We start from the raw sequence: 13,164 nt of genomic DNA on the forward strand, positions 1-13,164 counted from the left end.
AAGCTTTAGAAAAATTATGTTGTACAGAAATGGATACTAAATGTCAAAATAAATATAATATTAGTTCATTTTATGAAAAATCAGACCAAAAGTGTAACAAAATTTATTTTGTTACATCATATAATGTATTGTCTGATGACATTATAGCAGTTATAAAATATTATTGGCCATTTTTGAGAGAAGGAAGATATAAATTGAACAATAAATGTTATTTACCTCTGATTTCTTTTAAGAGAGGTCGTAATTTAAAAGACATGTTAGTTCATGCTAGTTTCTCTTTACCAAGTATTAATATGTTATGAAATTGGTAGGGTTGGTACTTGGGCATGTGGCAATTGTTCTGTTTGTCCATTTGTAGTGAAATATTTTGATAAAATTAATGGTATAAAATATAGACCAATAAAGGAATATACTTGTAATACAGTGGGTATTATTTATGCTCTTAAATGCCCATGTAATTTATTTTATATTAGTGAAAGCAAGAGATCTTTTAAGATCAGACTACAAGAGCATATTCGTGATATAAGAAATAAAAAATTAGAAAGCCCTGTAGCTACCCATTTTTATGAAGTACATGGAGGGTCATGTGAAGGTCTAAAAGGTACTATTTTGGAATAAGCTTCAGCTATAAACACTATGTGTTTAAAAAAATAAATTACTGTCAAAAGAAGCAGTTTTTATTTTAAAGTATGACACTTTGTTTCCTGGTGGATTAAATCAGGAGTGTAATTGGAAGTTTCTTTTGTAAAGTGTTGATGAAATTGGCTAATTGTTTTATAGGTGAATTTTAATGTGATTGATGCATCTTTATAAGAGATATTTTTCTCTGTTTGTATTATCTCCTGGAAGACTGTTAAGCCGAGGTGCTAGAGAGGTTTTGGTGTGTTTTAATAAAAAGAAAAATCAATTGGCTTTGTCGTTTGGATTTATTCTGTTTCGATAGTGTGGTTTGGACATTTTATAAGAATCCTACTGCAGACCCTGCCATTATTTGCCTAGATGCATAGAGCAGCATTAAAACACTGCCTACTGCTAATCTTGTCCCTAATTACAGTGGCAGCTATGCTGTCTACCATGGAAATATTCTTGGAAGTCTACTTGTGGAAAAAAAATACCTGTGCAAACATTTTCATGCAAATATCCTAAACATTCTGGATTTTTGTTGCATTATGGGAGCTGTGAAAATATCCTCTCATTGTTCCTTGTATATTGCCTTTCCTTTCCTTTCTCCTTTCCCATTTTTTTTCTAAATTTTTCTGAGCGAGTCTTATAATTATCATACATTATTTTATAAACCTTACCAATTATCCATTTTTTACTGCAGGGTCTGTATTAGAGAAAACTATAAACTCAACCATGGCTGGTCTTTCATTTAACACCCCACTATACCTTTCTCTTTCCCTATACTCTATTATCAGTCTCTGGTAGGAAAGCAGCCTCCAGCCTGCAGTCCCAACTATCATTTGGCATTATCCTACTCTATGACTTTTCTTTCCCTAGTTATTTGCTCCCAAAACCTTGATTCATTTGCTATTTTTCTCCAAAATCTAGCTCCCTCTTACTTAATCTTTGCACCCCTACTCACAGTCATCCCTATTTTTAAAATATCTTTTCTCCATTACCATGATGGCTTTGTTCTAAAAATATTTCTGCTATTTGGTAGGTATGATATTCTGCGTGGTTGCCGCCATTCTGTTTAAGAGCCTGCATTCAAAATACTAATCTACCCTTATTTCATGACATCCCCCCATTTCAACATATTTTCCACTCTGATTTATAGTCTTCTGCTTGTGTTATTTATATCAGCCTTAAATGTGTAGTTTTAAAGTATCCATTCAAATCTGGTAATAATAAACCACCTCATTCTGTGAGGAGAAAAAAAAATTATCCAGCTTACTACTTGCCCTCTTTCCTCTCAGATAATTCCTTCCATTCTTCATTCATTAAGGTCTACAGCATCTCCTATAAAAGCTACCTGGCAGGATGACTGGAAGCCATCCCATGGCAGAACCACCTCTTCCCTTTGCTCCTAGTTGCCTTAGGGGTTCCACAAGGCTCTATCCTTGGACCTCTACTTTTCTCAATATTCAACACCCAGCTCAGCAGCTCCACACCACATGCCTCTGTAGTACAATACGCAGATGATGCCACCCTAATATGTGCAGCCCCCACACTACAAGTCCTCCATACCATAACCCAAGATTCCTTTATATCTGTCGAAATGTGTCTCACTAATTCTGAACCTCAACAAAACTAAGCACCTTCTCTTTAGCTTGACTAGATCATCCCCTCTGCTTCTCAGTCATTTACTATCTTGTCTAAAAATAAAACTATGATCTGCCTAATAACATATACTAAACTGATTGGGGTATAAATTGACAATACTTGAAATTTGATATTCACATAGCCCAAACCATCAAGAAGGTCCACAAGAACCTAAGTCTCTCATACAGAAACAAACAATTTCTTCCAGGAAGCACAAACGCTTCCATAGCCTGTATATACCTCTTATCAACCCTCCTCTATGCCTCTCCAATACTAACCAACCTCCGCAAAACTGACTTAATTAAACTAGAATCTTGTTATAATAAAATAGCAAAGTTTGAAACTGGTGCCTCCTATAGATCACATCACTGTATAGCTCTTAAACAACTAAATTGCCTCAAACATCCTCAGCTCCTGTGCTTTAACCAACTAAGCTTTGCACACAAAATTCTCCACCAACCTGATAAAACCCTTGCCTTCCAAAACATTAAAGATCCATACACCACTTCTCAAAGTCTCCACTCCAGCAACCTTCACCTTTTAGATGCCTCCAAAGCTAACGACTTTGCTGGGAATTCTCTCTTTTCTAACTACATTCCAAAAATATGGAATACACATTAGCTGCCAACCCTAATAACCTCAGTCAGCTCTATTATACAATTGAAAAAGCTCCTTAAGTCACACGTAGTTGACACCTGGCTATATTCCTGTAACACTCCTGGATAGACCTTCCTTAGTCTCTCTGCAAATTATCGTCCTTAAAAAAATATGAAATCCTCACTGTTAATATAACAACATCTATAGAGAAATAGCCTACAGTATAAGTAAACTGTATTTTACTCATGATGATGTATAATGTGTATGTTTCTAGCTAAAGAACTATATTCATTATGTATCTGTTTTTTTGCTATCAAAGCAGTGATTTTGCATAAGTTTGTTAACCTCTATTTAGTCTGTAATTGGCACTATTGCTTCTTTCTTACATGTTTTGTGAAACATTGTGCTTTCTTCTTACATGTCTGTAAAACATCAGTTTGTATTTGTATTTGTATTTTTTCTGGGGTTTTTCTCCCTGGGCCTCCTCTGACAAAGGACCTGTGTCCAGTCAGACTTTCCCAGTTAACAAATGTAAAATAAATAAAATAAGAAGGAGCAGGTGCCTAATTGGAAGCAATCTCTCTTTAGTCTGAACAAGCAAATAAGAGCACTAGTGAAATTCTCCAAAGCAAACTTTGAGTCCAAACTGGCCACATCTACTAAAGACAATCACAAAGCTTTCTTCGCATATGTCTGCAACTCAACGGAAGCACCCATATCTACTCAGAACTGGTGGTCAATGTCACCACATACATAAACGCCATAGATATAGCCAACCTGCTGGCAGACATGTTCAGTGAAAACTTCACCCCCCCCCCCCAATTAGTAAATCAGGACATCCCTAGCACCTTTCCCCCTCCTCTTATCTCTAGTGAGCAAGTCATCACTGCTCTCTCAAAGACAAAAGTTCCAGCCTCCGTGGGACCAGATAACATCCCAGGCTGCATCCTACATGAACTCAGACAGGAACTTGCAGCACCATTAGGCACTCTATTCAACCAAAGCCAGGGTACTGGCTTTGTCCCAGCCGAGTGGAGAACAGCCACTTTCATCCCTTTGCACAAAGGTGGAGCATCCACTGATCTAAAAAATTATAGACCCATCAGCCTAACTAGCCTGATCTGCAAGGCCATGAAGCAGATTATCGTGGACCTCCTTAACAAGAACATTGGCAACCTCCAAACACTTGATCCCACACATTTTCGTTTCATCAAAGGGAGATCATGCCTGCTAAATCTGGTGGGCTTCTTTGAGACAGTCACCAAAGTCATGCATGAGGGGAAGACAGTGCACACCACCTACCTTGATCTGGCTAAAGTGTTCAATACTATTCCCCACTTGGGTATAATAGATAAACTCTCTCAACTAGGTGTCAATCCATATGTTACCAGATGGGTAGCAAACTGGCTCACTAACAGAACCCACCTAGTCAGAATAGGGAAAGCCACCTCAAGCAGTCGACTTGTAAAGAGTGGTGTACCCTAGGGATCAGTCTTGGGGCCCTTGTTGTTTGGGATATACTTTTCTGAGGTGCAGGCCAAAACCAGTGGGCTATGACTGACCGAGTTTGCAGATGACTGTAAGCTGTGTGCTGTCATCAGTTCCCCTAGTGATGTGGAAATCCTCCAAGAGGGTCTCACCCAAGCATACTATATGACTGATGCCAGAAGCATGTCCTCAAAATGAATGCCAAAAAATGCATCATCATCCCCTTTGGGGAGAGTGACATCCCACAAATTATCACATTAATAACAAGGTCCTAAGCATGCAGTCAGTCGTGAGGGACTTGGGTACCCAAGTTGATAGCAAACTGACTTTTGACCACCATATTGCCTCCATTGTACACAAAGCTTTCTACATGGCCCACCTTATTAATAAGGTTATCTCATCCAGGGGCAAGGTGGTCATAACATCCCTGCATGCTTCACTTATAAGACCCATTATTGAGTACAATGCCCCTTTTAGCATTTACCTCATAAAGCACATGCAGCAGGTCTATATCACTCTGTCGAACTTTTAAAAGTTCTAACACCATATAGTCGACACCATATGTTCGAACTTTAAAAGTTCGACAATGTAATAGAAAATAAAATGTAAAAAACATACCTGAAGGTTGTAAGAAGGGGGCAAGCCCCCCTGCACCCCCCACGTGGGGGGCTGTGCCATCCACACCCCCCTCTATTTAAATATACCAACTCCGAGATCTCACTACATTGCATGAAACAGAAAGCTTCCCTTCCAGCGATTTCCATTGAAACGTTCAAAGTTTTACAAGTTCGAACATATGGTTTCAACCATATGATGTTCAAACTTGTAAAAGTTCGACAACATGAATACAACCCACGTGCAGCAGCTGGAGAGACCACTGAGGTTCCTCACCAGGAGAATCCAGGGCCTTGAACATCTACCCTACATGGATTAGGTTCATAGGTCAATAGGTGCGAACTAGGCTAATGGCCCTGGAGCTTTAACAAGTTTATAGTCATAGGATTAACCTGGCATCGTGCCACCCAACCTTAGTTCTTAGTGCATCTGTTGAATAGAGCCACTGGTGTGATCCCTGGGGTGAATTTTCTATTTCCCATCCACTCATCAAGATTTCTCTTGAAGAGGGCCAATGAGGTGCTGTTTGATATGTATGGGAAGTCTATTCCATAGCATGGGCAGTCTTTGGGTTATGAACCTATCCCTCCAGTACATTCTGTTGATTGTGGTAATGAGGTTAAGGTCTCTGGAGCATGTGGTGTGGAGGGATTGGGATTTGTTTAGATGTAGCATTTCCAACAGAGCTGGGTCAGACATGGCTTTGTAAGTCAAGCAGAGATCGCCTCTAAGTAGGCTATTTTGAGACAGAGAATAGTTGGAGTTTTTTGAGTCTGTCTATATAGGACACATGCTTAAGGCCTTGGATCCTCTTTGTGAGGTACTACTGTGGCCTCTCCAGTTGTTGCAGGTGTCTAGTGAGGTATATGCCAAATAGGGAATTGTACTCGATGATTGGCCTAATGAGGGAAGAGTAGAGGGAGACAATGACCTCTTTCTTCCTGGATGCAAAACCCTTAGTAATGAGATGTGCCACATAAAAGGACTTTCTGACCACAGTGGCATTGTGGTGGTCAAAAGAGAGGTTGCTGTCAATCTGAGTTCTCAGATCTCTTATAACGCCTTCTGTGTTCAGTGGACTACCATCGATGTGGTAATTCATGGGAACCGGGTTTTTCCCAAAGGAGATGATGACACATTTTTGGCACTGAACTTAAGACCATGGCTCTGACACCAGTTGTTGGTCTCAGTGAGGCCTTTCTGTAGGATGTCAACATTACTTGGGGAGTTAATAATAGCTTGAACACAAATAAACTCAAAAACCACCAATGTAACACCAAAATAAACAAGGAACACAGTGGAGTAAAATTTAAATTTTACTGGTGCATCCGGTACCTCAGCTTACGCCTTCAAGGAATAACATTTTCACCACATTTCTTCCTTTTATATAATATCTTACTTACATTCAATTAGGGTCTATGCCCACTGACCAAATATAATGAATTAAAGTGACAGTGCATCCCTTTAATCTGAATTCACTAATAAATATTTTATACAGAAATATAATACAGAAATATTATAAAAAAAACTTTCATTACATAACCCTCACATAACATTTAAATTAATATCCTGATTTAACCCCCTAGGATACAAAGTGCCAAAATTAATTAATAACTTGGTTTCTAATGTCAGCAGCCTGCTCAAAAATTCTCCCTGACAAGAATGGGATTTAGCCAACACACTGAAAAAGAAACTGGAATCTGAATTTCCAAGAAACCTATGGAAGTGATCTGCTACTGGGCTCTCTAGCCTCCCTTTTCTGATGTCCCCCAAATGTTCCATGATGTGTCTTTTTACTACTCTTTTGGTTTGCCCTATGTACCATCTGATAGGTACACAGTCACAGCCAATAATGTATGATCACACCACAAGAATCACAATTGAATTCATCTTGGGCCTTACAAACCCTTCCATTGATGGTACCCCCATCCAGGTTCCTAATCCTTCTGCATATTTTACACCTGCCACATGGGAAACTCCCTTTCCTAGCACTGACCATGCATACTTTTCCCATATTGTGACATACCTTCAAATTCATGAACCTGCTATATGAAAAGGTGACCCTTTCAGGAAACAATCCATTTAAATTTTCATCATTACTGATGATAGGCCATAATCTGTCCACAAGCTTCCTAAGTACATCAGGGAATGGTGAATATCTATTCACAAAACATATTTTTTGTTTACTATCCCTAATCCTCCTATTATTATTTACATGATCTCTCCCTATGTGATTCCATACCCTCATAGTGTTGTTGGCTTCCCCCAAAAGATCTCTAACTTTGCTTTCAGCTGAATTCAAAATGTTTTCACAATATCTCCTACTTATTAACTTAGATCTTACTTTGAAGAACTCATTACTAAGTTTGGATTTGTTTGATGTATTATTAGCTATACGGAGATATTCCCCATATGGCAAAAATGCCACGAGGTGAGGGGCATGCATACCTCTCAACTGTACAGATTTTTGCAGAATGTCCAGATTTCTGCCTCATATTTTTGGACCATTTTTCATAAAATTGTGGTTTTCTGGCAAATTGGTGGCAAATCATTAAAGACTGAAGTTAGAAAATAATGATAGACATTTGACTTTCAGACTTCATACCCTTCAGAAAATTCATGCTAATGCAAAACCTGTTATTCTATAAACTTTCTAAGTTTGTAAGTGCAATATTTAAAAATTGTCCCTATTTTTTGGCATTTGTCCCACTTTTATTTATAGTTTTGTCCAGATTTCTTGCTCTAAGAGGTTGAGAGGTATGGGGGCATGCATGCTGCTTGCCATTAAAAAATTGTTAACCACTGTCTCTTTAATAAATGGCCTGTATTGTACCCTATGGTCCTCTCCAACAAAAATTCTAGATCCAGATATTGCATACCTTTTCTGTGTGTATGAAATGTGACCTCTAGTCTAAACTGGTTATTATGTAATTATGTCATGAACTCATGAAATTCCCCCACATCTCCTTTGGATATCAAAATCAAGTTATCTATGAACCTTTTAAAGATGATTACTTTTCATCTAAAGAATTGTATGCTGTAAATGTAGGAATTTTCAAAATGATTCATGAAAATAATGGCATAAGCAGGGGCATATGATGCCCCCATAGCCGTTCCTACTTTTTGTAAATAATACTTACTGTCAAACTTAAAACAGTTGTGCTTTAATGAAAATTCCAAAAGACGAAGCACATAATCCGTACATGGACCTTCACCTAACATATTTCACACTGCTTCTGTCCCCCATATGTTTCTAATGCTGGTGTACAAAGACTTAACATTTACACTAGCCCAGTAGTAGTCATTGCTCCACTCCATGCCACCAGTCAGGTCAGAGAGTTCCTTTCCATTCTTAATGTGTGACATAATCCTGGTCAAACAACCCTTAATTTGGGAATACAGGAAAATGCCCACAGTTTGCAAATATGTCCCCCTGCCTGATACAATTGGTCTACCTGGGGGAATTGCTTAAACATTTGTGAATTTTAGGTATGACCACAAGTTTTGCATCCTTTGGATTCCTAATATGTAGTTTCCTGACATCGGAAGCAGAAAGAAAACCAAACCTTTCTGCTATCTTTAACAGCCATGAATTAAATTCACCTACAGGATTATGGGCTAATTTTTCATATACACAAACATCCCTGAATAAACCTTCAGCCATTTTATTGTAATGTCCTCTAGATAGAATTACCCAATTACCCCCTTATCTGCTTGGGTGAACACATAGTTCCTTATTGATTTTTCTTAAATGCTGTAATGCTTCCCATTCACTTCTATTCAAATTATATTTTTTGTTTGTCCTTTTGATTTTGTTGCATTCCACGTCATGCTGTTTGCATAAAGCATTTTCAAACGTGTACACTGATAGAAGTTTTTGGAGCTGAGAAGGTGTTTGTATGAGGTACATAAGGTACTTTTAACCTGCCATACCCAGTTAAAAAGCATGCTTCATGATCACTTTCCTCATCTGTTCATCAACAAATTCACCAATATCATGGAACTCATTCTCATAAATTGACAAATTCAGCAAGGAGTCATCATCATCATCAGTTGCATTGTTACAAAAACTCGCATTGTTTTCCTGAGTAATTTCATTCCTGCTATGAGTTTGTTTATTTTGGAGTTAATAATAGCTCCCAACTTACAATCATCTGCAAACATTTTCAGTGTCCCTTTGTGTTGGTCTGGACTTCAGAAAAGTAGATACCAAACAGGAGAGGACACATGACTGAACCCTGTGGGACTCCACTCATGACTGGTCAGCAGTCTGACTTGGAGTCAGCTACTTTCACACTGTGGGTTCTATCTGTGAGCCAGTTTGCAACCCACCTAGTGATATAGGTGTTTATGCCTAACTTAGTAAGTTTTTCTACGATTCTTGATTGGGGAATGGTATCAAAGGCCTTGGCCAGATCATGGTAGGCTGTATGAACCACCTTGCCTTTATTCACAGCTCTGGTGACTGACTCAAGGAAGTCAACCAGGTTGAGCAGGCATGATCTACCCTTCAAAAACCAAACTGTGTGGGATCCAGAATTTGGAGATTCCTGATATCCTTGTTTATTATGTCCATGATGATGCGTTCCATAACTTTGCATATCAGACTCATCAGGCTAATGGGGCGATAGTTCCCAGGGTCTGTAGTCACTCGTTCTTTGTGGAGAGGGATGACTGTAGGAGTGCGCCATTCGATAGTGACAAAGCCTGAGGTGAGGCTGGGATTTAACAGAGCACACATGTGAGGTGCCAGTTCACTCTGTAGTTCATGTAGAACACAGCCAGGGATATTGTCAGGTCCCATAGAAGCTGTTTTCTTGGCCTTGGACAGTGCTGTTTTATCCTGTGCAGCAGTAATACTGGGTGCCTGGCAATCTACTGGCATTGTGATTGGTCCTTTGGGGGGGGTAAAGTTGGCACTGAATCTGTCGGCCAGTATATTGGCAATATCTGTTGGCTTGGTACATGCGGTACCATTGTGCAGTAGCTCAGAGCAAATCTGGGTATTGCCATGGAGATTCTTTACATAACTATAGAAGGTCTTGTGGTTCTCTTTACTATCTGCTGCAATTTTGTTTTCATAGCTAGCTTTAAAGGATTTGATGAGGGATCTCAACTTTTTGTTGAGGGTGATAAGGGAGTTTTTCCAGTCTTGGGACTTCACCTTATTCTGCATCAGTTTCTTCCTTATGTTGTAGAGTTTGTTTATGACATGGGACCACTAGATTGGCTTCCTTTTTTGGAGGAGAGTGTCTTGGTTCTCTTGGGTATGGCGAGATCCATGCATTTGTGTATGTGTTCGTACAGTGCATTGGTGTATGATTCGGTGGTCATGCAGGTATTCTCCATTTGCATGGGTGCCATGAAGTTAGCCACCTCTGTTTTGGGAGCCTAAAGTTAGCTTTGGAGAAATTTTTCATGGTAGTTACCTTTGCATGAGGGGGGGGGTTGTGGATTTCCAAGGTGATTAGTTTGTGGTCAGATCTAACCAGGGAGAAGTTGACTACTGGTGTAGAGCAATGGCCACCCATGTTAGTAATGGCCAGGTCAAGGATGTTGCTACCTCTAGTGGGGGTAAGAACAGGCTAGTCCAGGGCATTGGAATTAATGAATTCCAGGAAACGTTGGGCAAGTGTATTGGTACATGAGTAGTTTTCCCAGTTAATGGAGGGGTAGCTGAAGTTGCCCAGTATGAGAGTGTTAGGTTGGACCCTAATATTCTCCGGGGTGCTTAGGAAAGTGGAGTGTGCATCTTGGGACATGGTTGGGGACCTATAGCAGGCTACAACCTGAATCACTGTCTTACCCAAGGTTAGCTGCACCTGAAGTATCTTTGATGGATTATGATGGGCTACCAGTCTGGAGGTGTGTGCATCCCTTATGAATATAGAAACACCACCGCCTTTGGAGCTTCAGTCCAAGTTCTGGGGCCGAAAGGTGTGGAATGAGCTATAGTCTGGTAGTGCAGGGGTGCTTTCTGCTGCCTTAAACCAGGTCTCTGTTACAGCACAGATGTCGATGTTCTCCATTTTAAGGAGTGCTTCAAGCAAGTGCGTTTTGAGATTTAGACTTCTAGCATTGAGCAGCATGACCCTCAGATTGCATTTGTTTGTAGCTGTTATGGTAGTAATTTCGCCTTTGGAACACTGCCTAAAAAAGGCATTATAGGGGTGGCAAGAGCCGTGGCCAGTATCTGGAAGCCCAAGGGTGACAGATGCAGGCCATCTCTGGCAAAGCATTGAGTTGTGTCAGTCATGTCATCCCAGGTGGACAGATACTGGATCCCCTTAGAATGACACGAGAAACTTAGCCAATTGTTGAAATCAGTCATAGGCTAAAGGCTCTGTCTCTCTATTCAATCTCCTACATACTCATCAGAGGTGACCTCTGTTTAGCATACAAAGCAATCTCAGACCCCACCTTGATGGGACTGCTGCATACCAGTAAGTCTAGCTGAACTCGAGTAACCCACACTCGTGACCTGAACCTGGTCTGTGACATCAATAGGACTTGTTGGTGGGACAGATTTGTGTCCCAGAGACTCCACATTCTGTGGAATAGACTCCTGCTCCATGTCAAGCAGAATACGTCATTAACACTTTTTATGTGCAACCTGGATAACTGGATGGGGAACAGAAAATATACCTCTGGGATTCCACCTGTGTCCCTGCTAGATGGGCATCGGTTGCTGACTTGTCAGAACATGGGCTAAATTCTTGGCTAGGGTTTCAAGGGCCTCAGGGCCAATAGCCTGGGAGCTTCCTATGATCCTATTATCCTAGGAAAATAAAATAAAATATGACATGTCCAGAGTATTAAAGGGACAGGAAGGAATTTCCCTGCCTGTACCTTACTAACCATACCCATAGTCAAGTGCTTCAGAATTCTCACTGTTTGCGTTATCTTTTCTTTAGTCTCTTTCCACATATTGTTAGATGCCATAATAGAATCCAAACACATAGAAACTTTATTTTATCTCTCCATTTGTGTAGACATTGGTAAACCAATTCATGTGTGGGAATATAGTTTGCTACAACAGCCTCGGTGTTACCTTCATTTATTTTATATTTGGAAAAAATTGAAACGATCACAAAATTTTTTCACACTACTAAAATGTACTTTCGTGGCTGTATCAAAAATTAAATAATATCATCTGCAAATAAGGGTATTTTTCTTGAGTACTATACCAGTTTTACCCTTAAATTTGTGAGTCCCTTTTTTCTTTGACAATGTTTTAAAGTAAAAGTAAAGTAAAGACAAATAACAAAGGAGAAAGAAGTCACCACTGTCTGGTCCCTCTGCTTAAACACGGTTGCCAGAAAGGAACTCTCATGCTTTGATTCCTGCATCTGTCCCTTCAGATATCTACCTAAATAACCCCATTATTCTATTAGGAAATGCAGCTACTGCCAATACCCTACTCATGAAATCACAGCTAACACTGTCTGTTTTGTTCTTTGCATATATACCTAGCAACAATGATGAGGTCTTGCGCTCAACTATTCTGATTCATTATAATTCTGTTAATAATGTTAAATGCTTACCTCCCCTCCACAAAACCAAATTGATCTATATGTTAGCAGTTTTGTCAACACTTTAGCCATTCTCTTAGCTAGTATAGACATAAATGCTTTATAATCATGGTTCACAATTGAAACTGGTCTATATGAAGTTGGATTTAAATAGTCTTTGCTCTCTTTGAGTAGTGCAGTCACCACAGCTTTCTTTCAGGATGCTAGTACTGTCCCTTCTTTTAAGACATTGTTAAATAAAACCTTCCATACTTTTAGTACCTTTTTCTTCCTAAATTCCAAACTTCCAGAGGGATGCCATCTATTACTGGGCACTTCCCTGTTGATAAATTATGCATCACTACATTTTTATCTCATCCCCTCCCATCTTAGCTATTAATTCTTGAGCCTCATCGTCCTCTAATCTTGGCATTTTTAAGTCTTCCATAAATATTTCACTTTGTCTTTTCTTGATTACTCCATTCCTCTGCTGTATTTGAATCTTCATAAAGTTTCTGAAATATCTCTAATACCTCTGCGGGGTCTCTGGTTATTTCCCTAGCCATAGGCTTCCAACAGAACAAACGGAATGTTAGAATCCAAATAAAACAGCAGGACTCAGAGATATCTTCAGGTTCCAGTATCCAAAAGTTTAATAAAACACAAGCGCTTTCGTAGGTAAACCCCA

Source organism: Protopterus annectens, chromosome 11.part0 (assembly GCF_019279795.1).
Source record: "Protopterus annectens isolate FY-2018-M chromosome 11.part0, PAN1.0, whole genome shotgun sequence".
In the NCBI taxonomy this organism is placed as follows: Eukaryota; Metazoa; Chordata; order Ceratodontiformes; family Protopteridae; genus Protopterus; species Protopterus annectens.